The sequence below is a fragment of the Myxine glutinosa genome, chromosome 1 (genome assembly GCF_964187855.1).
Source record: "Myxine glutinosa chromosome 1, kmMyxGlut1.1, whole genome shotgun sequence".
NCBI lineage: Eukaryota > Metazoa > Chordata > Myxini > Myxiniformes > Myxinidae > Myxine > Myxine glutinosa.
This window is the reverse complement of record NC_136261.1, coordinates 283225993-283247498: the sequence shown is the minus strand read 5'-3', so window position 1 is coordinate 283247498 and position 21506 is coordinate 283225993. Positions and strand designations below refer to the sequence as shown.

At 49.1% G+C, this 21506-nt stretch overlaps 1 protein-coding gene and 1 long non-coding RNA gene across 2 annotated transcripts in view; one reads left to right on the top strand and one right to left on the bottom strand.

The window, feature by feature from the left end:
• Positions 1–21506, top strand: part of LOC144888560 (protein FAM200C-like) — a 143878-nt gene that overhangs the window by 19673 nt on the left and 102699 nt on the right. The window lies entirely within an intron of this gene.
• On the bottom strand, positions 160–4881 carry LOC144889803 (uncharacterized). The gene is made up of 3 exons (XR_013622078.1): positions 4823–4881; positions 453–527; positions 160–312 (listed from the first exon to the last, which is right to left on the bottom strand). It is a non-coding gene; the product is annotated as an uncharacterized LOC144889803 (long non-coding RNA).

The following is a 21506-nucleotide window of genomic DNA, read 5'->3' as shown; positions in this document are numbered from 1 at the left end:
CTACGCGCGCGACTTGCTACCAAGGAGGAAGCGGACAACGCGGTAAGTTTAATGTTCTTTATTAAACGAGGTCACTGTAGCACTGGCCCGCTCCGGGCTGCGCGCCCGGTGTATATCCTGAGGCCACGCCTACCCCTCGGGCGTGGCCGCCGCCCACTTGGTGCGCGGAATGATGTCACCACGCCAGTGGGCTTTCGTGTCCGCCACAACATCCCAGCACACTGAATGTGAACCCTTCAACCTGGCAGTGATGCCAAGGACCAGCTCTTGGCAAAAACAAAACTCGTACAGTAAAACTGTGCACAATGTAACCTGACCGCAAACAAAGTTGGCGTTTTAGGTTTACCATGAATAAAGTTAGGTGAATAGTGTTTATGAAGAGGTGCACATGGATAGTAAACATGTCACTTATGTGATGTCACACGAACAATGTAGGGAGGTAGACAAGGTACCTGGAAACAGGAGGCCATTTGGCCCATGGTTCCTGCGCTCTTTCAACACTGTGATCATGCAGTCTGTCAGTTTATCTGTTTAATTTTGGGAGGGATGGGTGGAGTGGAGAGGAAAACAGATGGGCTTTGATATTGTACAATGTGGAAATATGATCACGATCGGTTAACTTTTAACCCACAGTCGGTCAACATTGAAACCACAATCAGTCAACTTTGAACCCATGATAGGTCAACTTTGAACCAATGTGTTACGGATTAGGCCCTCATTATGGTTGTTGTTATCATTGTTGGTTCTAGATATTATGGTTATTGTGACTTAAGGGAAAGGGTTGTTGTGGTTAAAAGATTTAAAAGCACTCCTGGTAAAATGTGGCCGGAAATCCGGATCGTGACCGGAAGAGGTGGAGCGAAGAGAAAGAGGCGGGAGGAGATCGAAAAGAGACGTGGTTGTGGAAGCTACGGCCCGAGCGTGCGACGTACAGTGCGAGTGAACTTTGCGTCCTTGAAGGGAAGTTCGGGCGACAAGAAATATCGCCGGAGTGCGTGGAGCCTGTGTCGTTGGGTATTCTCATTGAGGTTCCGGAGGATCCGGGCCTCAAAGCCCGGGTTGGAGTGAAAGCCGTCCGCCATCTTCGCCACGCGAGCGACCTGCAGTGAACAGGTTTTTGTCGTGTCGGCTGGGCATTATTCCCCGGTGGTTTGCCGGGGTCGGCTGTGCCAGAAAGGGGCACGTGAGAATTATACGGGTTGAACCGCAACGTGTACGTCGGAGCGCGTCTTTGTGAGGTTCTTTTCCACCGCTGTGTTGCCGGGTGTTGGGCACGTGACCTCGGGGTCGTCTCGGTCGCCTACGCCTCAATTGACCATCGGGCCTTGACTCCCCGATCGCGGGAGCGCACAGAGACATTGGGACTTCGCCTTGGAGGGGTTAAAGACATTGGGGGAGGTGCCGTGAGTGTGGGGTTAAGGGGCTTGACAAGGATATCATCGTAAGATTTGAAAGTAGGGGTGATTGCCCCCATTGTTGTATGGCTCTTTGTGTGTGATTTATAATATATTATTGTTTGTTTAGGGTTAGGGTTGGCCCCACCCTTTCCCCATTGTTGGGGAAAGGGTTGGCCCCATTGGCCCCATTGTTGTATGGCCCCACCCGTTCCAACCATAATGTTGTATGGCTCTTTGTGTGTGATTTATAATATATTATTGTTTGTTTATAACCTGGTGTGGTTGCATTCTTGATTTGACTGTTTCATTTGCTGGTTCCATTGAGGGTTTCATTACCTTCGCAAAAGCGGAAGGTTATGTTTTGATCGCTGTGTATTTATTTGTATGTCTGTGTGTGTGTGTGTGTGTATGTTATTCGCATAACTCAAAAAGTATTCAACCGAATTGCATGAAATTTGGTGGGATGATTGGTTATTATACGGGACACATTTGATTAGATTTTGGGAGCAATCGGGTCAAAGGTCAAGGTCAAGGTCACGAAAAGGTCAAAATCGTATTTTTACCAAGTACAGAACAGTAGCTGCGGCGAAGGTATGCGCTCTACCGAGTGCCCGTTCTAGTTATTTGCTGGATTTCAACCAAGGATAACACATCTTTCTGCCGGGGACCCTCTCGGGGTTCGGAGGTCCACCGAGACCAGAGGTAAGGGGGGGACCCCGTAACACCATGATAGGTCAACTTTGAACCCATGATAGGTCAACTTTGAACCCATGAAAGGTCAACTTTGAACCCATGATAGGTCAACTTTGAACCCATGATAGGTCACCTTTGAACCCATGATAGGGAAACTTTGAACCCATGATAGGTTAACTTTGAACCCATGAAAGGTCAATTTTGAACCCATGATAGGTCAACTTTGAACCCATGAAAGGTCATCTTTGAACCCATGAAAGGTCAACTTTGAACCCATGATAGGTCAACTTTGAACCCATGATGGGTCAACTTTGAACCCATGATGGGTCAACTTTGAACCCATGATAGGTCAACTTTGAACCCATGATAGGTCAACTTTGAACCCATGATAGGTCAACATTGAACCCACTATAAGTCAACTTTGAACCCATGATAGGTCAACTTTGAACCCATGATAGGTCAACTTTTAACCCATGATAGGTCAACTTTTAACCCACAATAAGTCGACTTTTAACCCACGATAGGTCAACTTTTAACCCACAATCAGTCAACTTTTAACCCATGATGGGTCAACTTTGAATTCTGAAGACGGTGATACAATCTTTACCAGCACCATCATTCATGCCAATGCAACAATTTGCAATCTGCCAAATGGCCTCTGGCGTGTACCCCACTTTCAAAGCAAGAAACATGTGACCATTCCAGTTCTCAAAGGGTGGGATGGCTTTGTGTACCCATGCCTTTTTCCACGTGAATGGAATTTTCAGGTAATCTTTTGGTGTTAAAGTCCACAGAAGGGAGTGCCTCGCGGTAGAGATTTGTACAGTTAGAGGGGAAGATGAAATGTGATGCTGGAAGTGGTGGTGGGGAGGGGAGGTGAATCACACAGTACATGACTTTACTGTAATCCTCCTGAGTCGTGGTTCAAAAGTGCTATTTATAGGCTGGATTTGAAATACTAGGGCATTGCCCGTACTATATCTATATCTAAAATTATATCCCCCCCCCCTCTATTTACATGAAATGGTTTGGTCCAAAGCGAACGGCTTCCGGAGTTTGGTAAAGAAATCGCCATCGCGTGCACAAACGCGCAGGAAAGCGAATGAATCGCAAATTCGTTTTTATTAGTTTTAAAACATAGTTTAACGCCAACATAGTTTGCAAACGTGAAATAAATGAATACGCTCTCAAATGTGCCATCCGAGGCAGAGTGTGCCCGCCACGTTCGGCACACGCGATCGTTCGCTGCTCTCTGATTGGTTGAATCGTTTTTTGGACATAGCTCGGTAAGTAATTGTCCGATTAATATGAAACCTTGAAAAGGCACATCCTCGGGTCCCCAGCAATATACCTGGCAAGTTAAAAGTATATCGGACCCGTGGTTGTCGAGAAACAGCGGTCACAGACAAACAAACACACAGACACACAGACACACAGAGATTACTGGAATTATAGATAGATAAAGTCCTCTTATCCCCTGATATTTTGCTCATTGCCACAATTTGGAAAGATATGAGCAGAATATGACTCCCAGGAGGTGATAATTCTACAATGAGCTCGTTGTCACCCCTCAGCCCGATTGGGCGAAAGGGTATTGTCGTTGTTGTGAAATCAAGATACAACATCGACCCATAAGGTAGGTTTAATCGAAATTCGTTCTCAACAGCATCTAGAGAGAAACCAATAAACATTGTATTAATATTACAGGTGAATACAGGTGCGTACAGGTGGTATGACTATAAATGAGCTTATGATATATACACAAAGAATTAAGTTAAGCACCCCCCCCCCGTTTTTTTACAACCTCGCACATTACAAGTTTGTTGTCGTCAAAACAGTGTAATATACCCATGATATTGCTATATTTTCTGGAGAAGTGATATTATGGTCACATAAAAACATAACAATCATGCCGTTTTCAATATTTTATTCTGAATAATTTAAGGTGAAATTTTTTGGGAATTTTAGGCATATTTTCACCTCAATTTAAGTATGGAGCTATAGGTCCATCACGGACAGTGTGGATGACGTTTATGTTTTCTAACGTACAGTCATTGTTCTGAGAAGACCTCTAGCGATCTTTGCGTCAATAACGTGTGTAGGACCCACGTGATCGGATCACTGACTCAACCCTACGTCTCATAGACCCTGTAAGCCGTCGTATGCGTTGCTGTGGCAGGTTGTTCCATTCCCGATGTAATGCACGTTCCAATTCATCCAGATTGGCTATTGGAGGGACCATCTTCGCAATTTGTCGTCCCAACATGTCCCAAACGTGCTCGAGGGGGTTCAACCTGCCACAGCAACGCATACGACGGCTTACAGGGTCTATGAGACGTAGGGTTGAGTCAGTGATCCGATCACGTGGGTCCTACACACGTTATTGACGCAAAGATCGCTAGAGGTCTTCTCAGAACAATGACTGTACGTTAGAAAACATAAACGTCATCCACACTGTCCGTGATGGACCTATAGCTCCATACTTAAATTGAGGTGAAAATATGCCTAAAATTCCCAAAAAATTTCACCTTAAATTATTCAGAATAAAATATTGAAAACGGCATGATTGTTATGTTTTTATGTGACCATAATATCACTTCTCCAGAAAATATAGCAATATCATGGGTATATTACACTGTTTTGACGACAACAAACTTGTAATGTGCGAGGTTGTAAAAAAACGGGGGGGGTGCTTAACTTAATTCTTTGTGTATATATAGCAGAATCGTTACCTTTCTATGGAAGCCCAGAGGAGCTATAGAGTTACATTGCGGTGATGGATCTACATCTCCTGTCTGCGCTGATATATATAGGAACCGCGAAAGGGTCGCGTAGCGGCCATGAGGAGAATAACATCAGTGTCGTAACTTGGATGACGATTTCATCACAGTCGTCACGGGCGTCGTCCGGGCGGGCGTCCGGGCATTCGGGTGTCAGTCAACTTTTGGTTTCCGTCAATTTCAAGGGAAACGGCTTGTCCGATTAAATCCATTTGTGCAGTGTGTGTTGGGGTTGAGTAGAGGAAGGTTCCTTTCGAAAATGGGCACGCTGCTATGTTCAATATGGCCGCCACAGCAGCCATCTTGAAATTGGTTTCTGTCTATTTCGAGCAGAATGGCTTGTCCAATTAAATCCATTTTTGCAGTGTGTGTTAGGGTTGAGTAGAGGAAGGTTCATGGGTGCGCTGCGATTTTCAATATGGCCGCCACGGTAGCCATCTTGAAATTGTTTTTTGTCAATTTCGAGCAGAACGGCTTGTCAGATTAAATCCATTTGTGCAGTGTGTGTTGGGGTTGAGTAGAGGAAGGTTCATGGGCGCGCTGCGATTTTCAATATGGCCGCCACGGTTGCCATCTTGAAATTGGTTTCTGTCAATTTCGAGCAGAACGGCTTGTCAGATTAAATCCATTTTTGCAGTGTGTGTTGGGGTTGAGTCGAGCAAGGTTGCTTTCGAAAATGGGCGCGCTGCGATTTTGAATATGGCCGCCACGGTAGCCATCTTGAAATTGGTTTCCGTCAATTTCGAGCAGAACGGCTTATCCGATTAAATCCATTTTTGCAGTGTGTGTTGCGGTTGAGTAGAGGAAGGTTCATGGGTGCGCTGCGATTTTCAATATGGCCGCCACGGCAGCCATCCTGAAATTGGTTTCCGTCAATTTCAAGCAGAACGGCTTGTTCGATTAAATCCATTTTTGCAATGTGTGTTGGGGTTGAGTAGAGGAAGGTTACTTTCGAAAATGGGCATGCTGCGATTTTCAATATGGCCGCCACGGCAGCCATCTTGAAATTGGTTTCCACCATGCATGGGCTGAGGGGTTACGCCCGCTTTGCGGTGCTATTTATTTTCATTTCCAAACTGCACCCACTCTCATGGTACATCCATGTGGGGCCATTTATTCTAATCTACTAGCAACGTACACGGCGTTGCCCGATCCTTTCTCCCACCCCAAACCCCTCCTCCACCCCCGCCCCCTCCTCCGGAATCCCACCCCACCCTTTTCTCTCATTCCTCCCACCTCCTCCAATCCCACTCCCTCCCTCCAGACTCGTACCCCACCCCTTACCCTCCCTCCCCTCCTCCCCTCCCACACCACCTCCACTATGACCAACAGACACGAACTCAGCTTTATACAGGGTTGTCTGTAAAGTCACTGTGCAGTAGAAGGTAATTTATTTAATAGAAAGTGTTCTGAAAATAATCTTCACACCTCCAATGTGTATTTCCCTCCTTTACGTAAGACATGTTCAACCAGCACCACACGCTCTTCCATCAATAACATCTTCAATAACAAGGGAACTGAAAAAACAAACAAATACATATTAGGAAAGTCTAATAAACAAATAAATATAATAAAAATAATTCAGTGCACAGTGACTTCACAGACACCCTGTATCACACAACTATACACAAAGAATTAAGTTAAGCACCCCCCCCCCGTTTTTTTACAACCTCGCACATTACAAGTTTGTTGTCGTCAAAACAGTGTAATATACCCATGATATTGCTATATTTTCTGGAGAAGTGATATTATGGTCACATAAAAACATAACAATCATGCCGTTTTCATTATTTTATTCTGAATAATTTAAGGTGAAATTTTTTGGGAATTTTAGGCATATTTTCACCTCAATTTAAGTATGGAGCTATAGGTCCATCACGGACAGTGTGGATGACCTATAGGTCCATCACGGACAGTGTGGATGACGTTTATGTTTTCTAACGTACAGTCATTGTTCTGAGAAGACCTCTAGCGATCTTTGCGTCAATAACGTGTGTAGGACCCACGTGATCGGATCACTACTCAACCCAACTCAACCCTACGAGTGCACTCATCTGCATTTCATCAATGGATAATTGCTAATGTCATACCAATCATTATTTGATCTCACATACCTTAGAATATATGCCAATGTATACATATACACAAAGAATATATATTAGGGGGTGCTTACCTTAATTCGTTGTGTAGGGGTGCTTAACTTAATTCTTTGTGTATATATATGCTTCTGGGATCACCACTCACCTCCACTCATTTCATTATCTTTTTCCCACTTGTGGACCCAACTTCCACATTCTCTTCAATTTTTTTTTTTTTTTTGTTGTATACTGAATCGAGGCTCGTGAAAGAGCTAACATTTACTTCACAAACAAATCAACCAGACAAACAAAATATATAAAAAGAGGGAACGGAAAACAAGATGGGGAGAGAAGGGGAAGCACACAAACACAACATTTGAGAGCAGGGAGATGTGTGGAAGGGAGAGGGCTTGGGGGGAGGTGGCGTGGGAAGGGGGGGGGGGGGAGGGAGAAGTATAAAACACAAGGACACCAAGGACTTCCAGGACAGAAGTTGGTATTTCAAAAAAGTGGAATTGGGGTGAAATTAGCGGGGGTAGAAAAGATCAAGGTTTTGGATGGGGGAAGATAAGAGATGGTGGTGAACAGCTGTTTTAAAGACCTGGAGGGTGGAGGATTGAAGAGAGTGAGGGAGTTTGTTCCAGAGGCGGGAGAAAAGAGGCATGAAGGAGTGAAGGTGAGCAGAGAGTCTTGATTTTGGCAGTTTGACCATAAGAGGGTTGCAGGCAGATCTTGTGCGACCTGTAGGAATATTTGCGGGACAGAGCCCAGAGAGAGCTGGGGGGGCAAGGCCAGAGAGGAGTCGGTAGAAGACGGAAAGACCACCAACCTGCCTGCGGTGAGTGAGTGAGAGGCCCTTGGAGTTAGTTTCATTGCGGGATATTCCAATGATTCTGAATGCTTTGGTTTCAACAGCGTGAAGACGAGCTAGGTGTGAGGCAGGAGCACCAGCCCAGAGGGGAGAGCAGTATTCCATTGAGCTGCGGATGAAAGCCTTGTATGTGGTGAGGAGCTCAGGTGTGCCAAGGAAGGACTTCGCACGACGGAGGATGCCCAGTCGGCGACTGGCTTTGGAGGCCAGATTTGAAATGTGGTTTTCCCAGGAAAGATCATGGCAGATAGTGAGACCCAAAAGCTTGAGTGACAGAACTTTTGGAGAGGATTATTCAGAAAGTGGATGGGAGGGTTGTCCAGTCGGTCTTTTCGGAGAGACATCGTAAGAGTGTGAGATTTGTCAGGATTGAAAGACATGTTCCACTTGTTTGCCCAGTCTGTGATTTTGTCCAGGTCTGCAGAGAGTGAGGAGGCTGCAGACTGCCGATCTGAGGGATGAAGAATGGAGCGACAGAGAGTAGAGTCATCAGCAAAGAGATACAGAGGATTTTCAAGAGAGTCAGAGAGATCATTGATGAAGACCAGAAAAAGCACAAGGCCCAGAACACTGCCTTGTGGAACTCCAGCCTGAACAGGAAGAGGAGATGAGAGAAACCCATTCAGGGCCACACGTTGACTACGACTAGAGAGGAAGTCCGCCAGCCATGCGTGGAGATTTCCATGGATACCAAAAGAGGAGAGTTTGGTGAGCAGAGCGGAATGCCAGACCGTATCGAAGGCACGTGATATGTCAAGGGAACCTGCTCTAATTTCCTGTTTGGCATTGAGGACCTCCATCCATTGTTGAGAAAGCAGAAGCAGCATGTCCAGAGTAGAGTGTCCAGGTCTGAAACCAAATTGATGATCAGAGATCAAGCCATTGCAGAAGAGGAAAGATTTCATATCTCAAGCAATGATGGATTCCATGACTTTGCTGATAATTGGGAGAAGGCTGATTGGTCTGTAGTTGCTGGGATCTGTTTTTACACCTTTTTTGTGCAAAGCGGTGATGTTGCCAGATTTCCAAGCAGATGGAAGATGACCTTGAGCAAAAGAGAGGGTGAAGAGAACAGAGAGAGGGAGTGAAAGAGCGGAAGAACAGGATTTTAGGACCCGTGGGCTGATGCCGTCAGGTCCAGTTGCAGAATCCGAGTCGAGGATTGACAGAAACTTTTCCACCTTGTCAGGAGGAAAGGACACAGAGTCCAGGAGCAGCTGGGTACGACTGGGTATGGTGGGTACAGAGGGATGGGTTTGGGACACAAGATTTAGAGGCAAACACAGAGTTGAGGCATTCAATCTCATTCTTGCCTCCAGGTCTTCAAGACAGCTGTTCACTATCATCCCCAATCCAAAATCATGATCTTTTCTCTCCTCGTTAACCCCCCACGCATCTGCCTTTGTCTATTTGTGACCATAGAGCTTTAATCTCAGTCTGCAAAGACTTGAGTACCACACGGATACCTCCTAGTTTGGAGGTGATGTGTTGGTATAATTTATGCACATGACGTCAGCGTCGTGTCATAGGGTTAGTGTGCTTCTTTGGCTAAATTTAATATTCCTGACTGCAAACCTCCTAACTGGTGATGAGCAGGGCAGAGAAAATATGTTCGCGTGGCAGGCGACCCTTGTTGCTAACAGGTTATGTAGCAATTGCTGGGGTAAGACTCAATCTGTGCCTTACTTCCTCGTCAAGTTAGGGGGTTCAATCTGTATTCAGGGTGTTTCAATAAGATCGATACAACTTTGACTTCCTGCCATTTCTTTGTTTTTTGACCTATACCGTTTTCCTTTTCAGGCTTTGTTGATGTTATCGTGGTATTTGTTCCCTGGGAATTCTAGCTCTGTATCTCAACTATGCCATTGACAGTGGAGCAGAAGACAAAAGTGGTGGCTCTGTGGTATGAGACTAAAACGACAACCACAACAACATTTTCTGGGGGGAAGAACCGCCTGAGATCACTGAAAGGTACCGGAAAGGGCCTAAGGTCATATGCTTCTGCACCTTCAATGCTAGATGGGGAATACTAGGGCCTTACTGGTTTGAGAATGATAACAGCAGGACGGTGACGATCAACGGTGAGTGCTACCGGGCCGTGCTCCAGAAGTTCCATAATGATCGAGCCCAAAAGGTCACCCCAAACCAGCTCAGCATGACCTAGTTTTGCAGGATGGTGCACCCCCACATACAGCTTGTGACAATCACTTTCCTGCAGCAGCTCTTCAGAAACCGCCTCATTGCCCTAGGTACCGCTCTGTCTACGTCAACCGCCCTGCCACACTGGATGATCTGAAGCAGGAGATGTCAGCCTACCCACAGGCAGTGACACATGAGACCTACAGGAAAGTTGGACAGAACTTTGGAGTCAGGATCAATGACTGTCTGAACCGTGGAGGGGCACACATCGAGAACGTCAATTACAAGGATTTTTCTTAAATGCCAATTTCTGACCTTGGGCTCTCACTAACTCCAGCAGTGACTAAATGCAATAGTAATCAGTGATAGAAAATACCATGTCATAAGCTTTCAATAAATGTTTGGTTCATCTTCCTGAGGTTTCTGTTTCTTTGTAAATAAACGTTTAAAGTTGTATCACTCTTTTTGAAAAACCCTGTATGTATTTATATATATATATATATATATATATATATATACTGCAGTACTGGCAAAAGATAATGTAGTAGGCCTTAGTACTGGTGTGGTTATATTTGCGTTTATTAATTGAGTACCAGAAAAAAGCCTTATTTTGTTAAAAAGTTACTATCATGCATGTGAGATTATAATACCACATGTGAGGAAAACTGAAAAAAAAAAAAAAAAATGATTTAGGTGCTTTAAGGGTTGCCAGATTGGGGTGGGCAGAATAGCGCATTTGACTGGGAATGACGCAGGTTGGCACGGAGGTAATCCTGATCTTGCAGGAAGTGGAGGGGTGCATTGTGAAACGAAGTTTGCCATTGCCAGTGGTCAGCGCAGTTCCACGTGTTCATGTCGACTCATTTCCTGCAGAAGTTAAGTTAAGTAGAGCTTCCAGGGAAGCAGAACTCAACTGAACTGACTGGACAACTTTAAAGTAGGTCGGGTCTCACATGCCAAGTTTGATGAAAATTCGTCAATATATGTGGACGCTAGATTGTTAACGTCGTTTCAGAGCTGAAAAAATATGGCGGCCATTTTGTGACAGATCGGGTTGACATGCGATAGCAACCTAGCTTGTGTGGTAAGAGTCTCACACACCAAGTTTGATCAGAATCCATAAATATTTGTGGATGTTAAAGTCTTAACGTCGTTTCGGAGCTGTAAACAATATGGCGGCCATTTTGTGACGGATCGGGTTGGAATGCAATAGCAACCTACCTTGTGCGGTAAGGGTTAAACATTCCAAGTTTGATCAAAATCTGTTAATATTTGTGGACGCTAGAGTGTTAACGTCGTTTTCATGACCAAAAACAAAATGGTCGCCTAAATCCGCCATTTTTCAACGGATCGGGCTGAAATGTAATACCAACCTGGTCCTTGGGGTAAGGATGCTGCATGTCAAGTTTGATCAGAATCGGTTGATATTGGTGGACGCTGGAGTGTTAACGTCGAAAAGTTGACAGACGACGAGACGCCGGAGGGTTCAGTATGTGATGAACTCAACTGGACGGTAGTCCAGTTGAGTTAAAAAGGAAAGGGGCTCAGAGTGACAGGTCCAGAAACATTTCTCTTGCTTTCAGTGAATGTACTAAATCCCTGATGGAATGACCATGCAAATCATCAGCCTGGGAATGATCCATCATTGAGGTTTCGCCCTTTCAATCCCAGAACCGCTCTGAACAGTGGGTCCACAACCTCAGGGTCATCCAATCAGGAAGAGACAGAGAGACAGACACAGACATATATACTGTATCTACACTGTTTATCGATATGTAAATCGCTAAAAGTGGAAAGAAAAATGGACTTTACATTATTTAGAAAGGGGGAGCCGAGGGAAAAGTTAGAGAGTCCGGGTCATATGTGGCATCGGAAGATATTGCTGAGGAGTCATCATATCGTTGAGTGGCCAAAAGCGTGTGTTATGGTGCTGAGAGTTGGTGAAAACTCAGAGACACTATCCAGAAGTCCTGAGACGGAGTCCGACAACCAGAGGGTGTTTCCACCTCTTTAGGATCCCAGAAGCTCATGAGCTGCTTGGACGGAGCTGTCACGTTAGTGTTGAGTTACAGTATATATTGCGATATGTCTGGGCCTTAATAGGCCACTGTCACACTCGTCAATTTCTCACCAAGATATAACCGAACGGTCTGATTGATTACTTGAAATTGAGTGCATAGTCGCATGTGTCTCAATGTTTGCTTGTTAATCAACTGTCTTCTCTACTGCCTTTCCTGCCAAACCAACATAGCAAGAAGGCGGACTCAAAAAATGCCAAATAATTAAATAACAATAATTGTTCGGACAATAAAAACACCATGACGCAAGAAGTACATGGAGACCAGAACCTCGATAAAGGACGAATATAAAACACGTTTACCTAAAAGCTGAACCTTCCCAACTACAACCCTGTAACTTACAGAGGAAAAGGTTTGTGGAAAAGGGGAGAAAAGAAAGATCTCTAAATCATGGGAGAATAGATAAAATGAAGAAAAAAACCTCCATGGGTGCGGGCCTCATGCTGAAGCGCATGTCCCGTTAGGGGTCTCTTGGGGCTATCTCGGGGCACTTAGGTCCCGCCAAGACTTCAGCTGGCTCCACTGGTCTGGGAGGCAGTGCGGACTACTTACCAACTCGGTAGAGTGCTCCTCCACCAAGCTGAACAGTTTACGTTTTGTATCTCATGATAAGCCGGATCTGGATTCGAACCTGAACCAAAATTGAATCGGCTTCTTTTTATCACCTATCCAATTCATCCACAAAGTTTTGTCATAATCCATCCACAATTTTTTTTTCGATATCATGTTAAATATCGTTTTTCGCCATATCACTCAATGTTGAAGAATCACATAAAAAATGCTCGCATCCGGATCTTCATCAAAATCTAAGCAATTCTTCCTTCTCACACACCCAACCTGTCCACCAAGCTTCGTCCGAATCTGCCCATAACTTTTTGAGATATGCTAATTATCGTTTTAGCTCCATCTCTCAATTGTGAAGATCACTGTAAAAAAAAACTACAGTATCCGTATCTGGATTCGGCGCCCTACATCTGGCAAATAAAATACGTTTACTTCTTCATGTATCTGTACAAAACAAATTGACGCCACTTTAAATGAAATTTTCTAGAGCATTACTTGGTTCCTCCTAAGAACACGAGGGTAGTCCAGCATGCACACAATATTTTTTGAATGTCACTGCTTTTCTATTGTTTGGCATTTTCTACAAGCTAAGGAATGTCCATCCCTTATTTTCTATACTTTGCCACATGGCACATACCATATAAAGGGGCCTTTTCTATTCCCCTGGCATTTCCCCCAAGAATGTCCCTTATTTTCAATATCTCCCACATGGCACATACCATATAAAGGGGTCTTTTCTATGCCCCTGGCATTTCCTGGCCAGGGCCAGGGGCATAGAAAAGGCGCCTTTATTTGGGATGTGCCATGTGGCAAAGTATAGAAAATAAGGGACATTCTTGGGAAAAATGCCAGGGGCATATAAAAGGCCCCTTTATATGGTACGTGTCATGTGGGAGGTATCGAAAATAAGGGACATTCTTGGGGAAAATGCCAGGGACATAGAAAAGGCCCCTTTATATGGTATGTGCCATGTGGCAAAGTATAGAAAATAAGGGACATTCTTGGGGAAAATGCCAGGGGCATAGAAAAGGCCCCTTTATATGGTATGTGCCATGTGGGAGATATAGAAAATAAGGGACATTCTTGGGGGAAATGCCAGGGGCATAGAAAAGGCCCCTTTATATGGTATGTGCCATGTGGGAGGTATAGAAAATAAGGGACATTCTTGGGGAAAATGCCAGGGGCATAGAAAAGGCCTCTTTATATGGTACATGTCATGTGGGAGGTATAGAAAATAAGGGACATTCTTGGGGGAAATGCCAGGGGCATAGAAAAGGCTGCATTATATGGTACGTGCCATGTGGCAAAGTATCGAAAATAAGGGACATTCTTGGGAAAAATGCTTGGGGCACAGAAAAGGCCCCTTTATATGGTATGTGCCATGTGGCAAGTATAGAAAATAAGGGACATTCTTGGGGAAAATGTCAGGGGCATAGAAAAGGCCCCTTTATATGGTATGTGCCATGTCGCAAAGTATAGAAAATAAGGGACGGCTGGCATTTCCCCCAAGAATGTCCCTTATTTTCTATATCTCCCACATGGCAAATACCATATAAAGGGGCCTTTTCTATGCCCCTGGCATTTCCCCCAAGAATGTCCCTTATTTTCTATACCTCCCACATGACACGTACCATATAAAGGGGCCTTTTCTATGCCCCTGGCATTTTCCCCAAGAATGTCCATTATTTTCTATACTTTGCCACATGACACGTACCATATAAAGGGGCCTTTTCTACGCCCCTGGCATTTTCCCCAAGAATGTCCCTTATTTTCTATACTTTGCCACATGACACATACCATATAAAGGGGCCTTTTCTACGCCTCTGGCATTTCCCCAAGAATGTCCCTTATTTTCTATACCTCCCACATGACACGTACCATATAAAGGGGCCTTTTCTATGCCCCTGGCATTTCCCCCAAGAATGTCCCTTATTTTCTATACCTCCCACATGACACGTACCATATAAAGGGGCCTCTTCTATGCCCCTGGCATTTTTCCCAAGAATGTCCCTTATTTTCTATACGTTGCCACATGACACATACCATATAAAGGGGCCTTTTCTATGCCCCTTGAATTTTTCCCAAGAATGTCCCTTATTTTCTATACTTTGCCACATGCCACATCCCATACGAAGGGGCCTTTTCAATGCCCCTGACATTTTCCCCAAGAATGTCCCTTATTGTCCCACGTCGCACCGCTGAGCGAAAGGGGGACTATGGTTTTCCCCTCCGTCCGTGTGTCCGTCCGTCCGTCCGTCCGTGCGTGCGGGAATGCGTGTGTGTGTACGTGCGTGCGTGCGTAAGCAAAGGACAGCATTCGAATTTGGTGTGTGGGTGCAACCCACGACAAAATCCAAGATGGCCGCCGCCATGTATGTCTGACACCATGTATGTCTGAACCTTGTGAGCGGAATATCTTGAAAAATAAGCGAAGTACCAACTTCTAATTTGGTGTGTGGGTGTATCTAGGCATAAGGAAGAACCCTGTTGAAAATTGGGTCGCCACCTCAAAATCCAAGATGGCCACCGCCATCTATGTCTGAACCTTGTGAGCTGAATATCTTGAAAAATACGCAGGGTAACAACTTCTAATCTGGTGTGTGGGTGTATCTAGGCATAAGGAAGAAGGCTATTGAAAATTAGGTCGCCACGTCAAAATCCAAGATGGCCGCCACCATATATATGTCTGAACATTGTGAGCAAAATATCTTGAAAAATAAACGAACTACTAACATCTGATCTGGTGTGTGGGTGTATCTATGCACAAGGAAGAACGCTATTGAAAATTGGGTCGCCACGTCAAAAATCCAAAATGGCCGCCGACATGTATGTCTGAACCTTGTGAGCGGAATATCTTGAAAAATAAGCGAAGTACCAACTTCTAATCTGGTGTGTGGGTGCATCTAGGCATAAGGAAGAAAACTATTGAAAATTGGGTCACCACGTCAAAATCCAAGATGGCCGCAACCATATATATGTCTGAACCTTGTGAGCGAAATATCTTGAAAAATAAACGAACTACTAACTTCTAATCTGGTGTGTGGGTGTATCTACGCATAAGGGAGAACGCTATTGAAAATTGGGTCGCCACGTCAAAATCCAAGATGGCCGCCTTGCGTCTTCCACTTTGTCAACTCGCATCACTTCACCGAAGGGGGACCTAGGCGTAACGCTTGTTTTCTATACTTTGCCACATGGCACATACCATATAAAGGGGCCTTTTCTATGCCCCTGGCATTTTTCCCAAGAATGTCCCTTATTTTCTATACTTTGCCACATGACACATACCATATAAAGGGGCCTTTTCTATGCCCCTGACATTTTCCCCAAGAATGTCCCTTCTTTTCTCTACTTTGCCACATGGCACATACCATATAAAGGGGCCTTTTATATGCCCCTGACATTTTCCCCAAGAATGTCCCTTCTTTTCTATACTTTGCCACATGGCACATACCATATAAAGGGCACTTTTCTGTGCCCCTGACATTTTCCCCAAGAATGTCCCTTCTTTTCTACACTTTGCCACATGGCACATCCCATACAAAGGGGCCTTTTCTATGCCCCTGAAGGAGCTATGCTCCAACGCGAGTCGGAAGGATTGACGCGACCAAAGACGGAAATTCGTCCGAGTTGCTTTATTGCATGTATCAAACTCGGGTACTCTGAAAAGCCCGTTTATCGGGCAGCAATATATATACACATTATGCCGGAGCGTTTGCCCGGGAAAAGCGAGACCGGGCATGCCCGGGCGTCAAGGGCGAGTCCTGGAAAGGCGAGTCTGGACCTGCCCGGGCATCCTGGGCGAGCCCTGGAAAGGCGAGGGCGGGCATGCCCGGGCGTCCTGGGCGAGCCCTGGAAAGGCGAGAGCGGGCAGGCCCGGGCGTCCTGGGTGAGCCCTGGAAAGGCGAGAGCGGGCATGCCCGGGTGTCCTGGGCGAGCTCTGGAAAGACGAGTCTGGGCATGCCCGGGAAAGACGAGACCGGGCGTGCCCGGGAGGCTCGGGCGAGCCTGGGAACAGCGAGTCCGGGCATGCCCAGGAGAGGCGCGTCTGGGCCTGTCCAGGCGGCCTGGACGAGCCCGGCATGGTGATTGCTCCCTGGCCGCGTCCTTGGTAGGTGCAAGGCGATTGTGTACACCCAGCGGTAACCGCTACACACGCCCTTCCAGAATCGACTTGCACCGGCAGGGTCAATTTAAAGGGGGTCCTGATGACCCGGCCGAAGCGACCCCTGGAGGGTCGTGGGGGGGGGGGGGGGTCCGATGTGGTGGTGGGTGGTCGAGCGGGGGGAACTGTGGATGGGGGGCGGCCTCGCCGCAGACGAAGGGCCAACCGTGGTGGTTGGTCGACGTCCACGTGCGCCGGCTTGAGGCGGTCCACTGAAATCCGGTCCGCCCGGCCGCCGAAGTCGATGACGAATGACTTGTCGTCCCGTCGCAGGACCCGGAAGGGCCCGTTGTACGGCGGCCGGAGTGGCCCCCGGTGTGCGTCATGACGCACAAAGACGTACTCCGCTGTGCAAAGCGCTGGGGGGACGTAGGACTGGGGGCCACCGTGGCAGGACGTTGGCACGGGGGCAAATCGTCGGGCGGCCTCCTGGAGGTCTGAGCGCTGGCGAGCTGCGGACCAGGGACTGGTAGCGTCGGGCACGAACTCGCCCGGGACGCGGAGCGCCTGGCCGTAGACGAGCTCGGCGGTGGACGCCTGGAGGTCCTCCTTGGGGGCCGTGCGGAGGCCCAAAAGGACCCACGGCAGCCGGTCGGCCCAACCGTCGTCCTGAAGGCCGGCCATGAGCGTGGTCTTCATGGAGCGGTGAAAACGCTCGCACAACCCATTGGCTTGGGGGTGGTAGGCCGTGGTACGGTGGAGCTGGACTCCCAGGTTGCGGGCGACCGCGCCCCACAGCTTGGAGGTGAACTGCGGACCGCGTTCCGAAGAGATGTCTGCCGGTGCACCGAAACGGGCGACCCAGGTGGCGATGAAAGCCTGTGCCACGTCGGCGGTGGTGGTGGAAATGAGGGGAACGGCCTCCGGCCACCTGATGGTCCTGTCCACCATGGTGAGCAGGTGTGTGAAACCCTGCAAAGGGGGAAGGGGGCCAACCAGGTCCACGTTGACGTGGTCGAAACGCCGTTCGGGCACGGTGAAAGGTGCCAGCGGGGCCTGGGTGTGGCGGTGGACATTGGCCCGCTGGCAGGCCGTGCAGGCGTTGGCCCAGTCGCGGACGTCCCGTCGAAGGCCGTGCCAGACGAAACGCGCCGACACCAGCTTCTGAGAAGCTTTCCGGCCCGGGTGAGAAAGGCCGTGGATGGAGGCGAAGATGCGGCGCTGCCAGGTAACGGGCACGATGGGGCGAGGCTGGCCTTGGGAGACGTCGCAGTGCAGGACAGTGTCCGTGAAGGGGATGTCGGCCAGGCGGAGGCCCGTGTCCGCCGCCGGGAGGGCCTGCACCGCGGTGTCGGTGGTTTGGTCGGCCGCCATGAGCGTGAAGTCCACGCCGAGGTGGACCGCGTTCGCGCTAGCCTGAGAAAGACAGTCGGCCACGGCGTTGTCTTTGCCGGCGATGTGCCAGATGTCCTTGGTAAATTCTGACACGGCGGAGATGTGGCGCTGCTGGTGGGCCGACCACGGCTCCGTGACTTTGGCCATTGTGTAAACCAATGGCTTGTGGTCGACGAAAGCCGTGAATGGGCGACCCTCCAGGAGGTGGCGGAAATGGCGAACGGCCAGGAATAGACCGAGGAGCTCACGGTCAAACGTGCTGTATTTTAACTCGTTCGGCCGGAGTTGCCGGCTGAAAAAAGCGAGTGGCTGCCAAACCCCGTTCACCCACTGTTCATGGACGGCGCCCACCGCGTAGTTGGAGGCGTCCGTAGTGAGGGTGATGGGAGCGTTGAGCACCGGGTGAGCCAGCAGCGTTGCGTTGGCGAGGGCCCGCTTCGCGCTCGTGAATGCCGCGTCCATGGCCGCGGACCAGACGATGTCATGCTTGGCCGGCTTGCCCCGGAGGGCTTCGTAAAGGGGCCGCATGAGCTGAGCAGCGCGGGGCACGAATCGGTGATAAAAATTCACCATGCCGAGGAACTCTTGCAGGGCCTTGATGGAGCGGGGACGCGGGAACTTGGTGATGGCCTCGACCTTGGTCGGCAGTGGCACGGCCCCGGTCTTGGTGATGCGGTGGCCCAAAAAGTCAACGGTCGTCGTGCCGAAGTGGCATTTGGCCGGGTTGACAATTAAGCTGTGCTCGCTGAGGCATCCGAACAGCGTTCGGAGGTGGAGGAGGTGCTCGGCTCGGGACGTGCTGGTGACGAGGATGTCGTCCAGATAGACGAAAAGAAATGGCAGGTCGCGCAGCACGCCGTCCATCAAGCGTTGGAATGCCTGGCCCGCGTTCTTGAGGCCAAACGGCATCCTCAAAAATTCGAACAGGCCGAACGGCGTGATAACGGCCGTCTTTGGGACGTCGGCCGGCCTAACAGGTACCTGGTGGTATCCCCGTATTAAATCGATGTTTGAAAAAATGACCCGTCCTGCCAAACGGGCGGAGAAGTCTTGGATGTGCGGGATCGGATACCGAGTGGCCGGCGCTCATGGCTGGTAATGAACGCCGGCCCGGCCGTTTCCCGACTTGCCGAAAGTGCACGGGGGTCGGCATGTCCGAGCCTTGTGTCCGAACCTGGCGTGGTAATGACACCATGCCTGGTCAGGTGGAGGCCCCGGCCGACGTGTTGGAAGCGGTCGGCGCGGCGTGGCGGCCGCCAGTTGCACCGGCAGTTCGGCCTCCAACCGCGCAGGGCGCTCGGGCGTCATCTCGGATGGCGGCGGGCTCCAGGTAGCCGCTCCGATGTGCTGGCCTGCCGAGGAGATCTTGTCGGCTTCCCTGGCGAGGGCGCAGGGATCCGTGATCGACGTGCCTGCCAGGGCGAGGCGTACCTGGTTAGGCAGCTGGCGGAGGAACAGCTCTCGGAACAGAAAATCCGGAGAGTGCTCGCCGAGCAACGAGAGCATGTAGTCCATTCGCTCGGACGGGCGCGTGTCGCCGAGCTCGGGCAGGTCGAGCAGGCGTCGTGCGCGTTCCGCCGGTGAGAGGGCGAATGCGTCGAGGAGGAGCGTCTTGATCGCGCCATACTTGTCAGCGGCTGGCGGGCGCTCGAGGAGGCTCAGGGCGCGGGCCGCGGTGGCGGAGCCGAGCGCTGCTACCACATGGTGGAAGCGGGTGTCGTCGGCGGTGATGCCTCGCAGGGCAAACTGGGAGTCCGCCTGGGCGAACCAAACAGCCGCGTGAGCCTCCCAGAAGGTAGGCAGTTTAAGGGCAACTGCCGTGTCCATGTTCGGGGTCACCAATGAAGGAGCTATGCTCCAACGCGAGTCGGAAGGATTGACGCGACCAAAGACGGAAATTCGTCCGAGTTGCTTTATTGCATGTATCAAACTCGGGTACTCTGAAAAGCCCGTTTATCGGGCAGCAAGATATATATACACATTATGCCGGAGCGTTTGCCCGGGAAAAGCGAGACCGGGCATGCCCAGGCGTCAAGGGCGAGTCCTGGAAAGGCGAGTCTGGACCTGCCCGGGCATCCTGGGCGAGCCCTGGAAAGGCGAGGGCGGGCATGCCCGGGCGTCCTGGGCGAGCCCTGGAAAGGCGAGAGCGGGCATGCCCGGGCGTCCTGGGTGAGCCCTGGAAAGGCGAGAGCGGGCATGCCCGGGCGTCCTGAGCGAGCCCTGGAAAGGCGAGAGCGGGCATGCCCGGGCGTCCTGGGTGAGCCCTGGAAAGGCGAGAGCGGGCATGCCCGGGCGTCCTGGGCGAGCCCTGGAAAGGCGAGAGCGGGCATGCCCGGGCGTCCTGGGTGAGCCCTGGAAAGGCGAGAGCGGGCATGCCCGGGTGTCCTGGGCGAGCCCTGGAAAGACGAGTCTGGGCATGCCCGGGAAAGACGAGACCGGGCGTGCCCGGGAGGCTCGGGCGAGCCCGGGAACAGCGAGTCCGGTCATGCCCGGGAGAGGCACGTCTGGGTCTGTCCGGGCGGCCTGGACGAGCCCGGCATGGTGATTGCTCCCTGGCCGCGTCCTTGGTAGGTGCAAGGCGATTGTGTACACCCAGCGGTAACCGCTACACCCCTGACATTTTCCCCAAGAATCATACTACCACTACCAGACCAGATTTAGCAAACTTCATTGCCAAAATCATCATTACCAGAGTATTTGTTTCATTGCCGAACGGATTTCCCATTTATACCAAACTCACCCGAATTTGGTAATAAAAATACCAATTGGCAACCGTGAGAGGGGGTTGTATCACAAAATGCACCATTTATTTGTGCTGCGTGGAAGCTGGGTTCATGTCACCGCTGCCCCGCTGTGATGAAGCGCTGCTCCTGCTCCATGTGTGTATTTGGTCCCATATTTTGCGAAACACCACATGCCCTGTGTGATCGCATGAGATCTCGCGAGAGAACGCCACGAGTTGTCTGACACAACCGTGGCTATTTATGTTTCTCCCTCTTCTTCTTTTTCTGATTTGTTACAACAGGAGACTGCGGTTTGCCATCATTTACGCGGAGCATGACTGTGGCGCTGCTGCAGTGCCCCCTGTAGGTTATGGCACGGATTGATCATTTCTCCCAAAGCGGAGAAAACAATATCGGGTGATATCGTTGAAGTTCAAACCTGGATTTGAACTTCAATTCGGTACACTCTTTTTGTCACCCCTTAGACCTAGAACTCCGTACGTAAAGAGACGCCATTCTCCTTTTCCTCACAGAGCTTTTGATTTAAAAAAGTGACGAAAGTACAAAATTACAGAGCCAATGATAAGCGAGGATGGAACAATATATATTTTTGTCATTCATAAATAAATGGTACATTTAAGTACTCTCTCTTGTTCTCAATCTGTGGACGTTGCTGTGAGCGG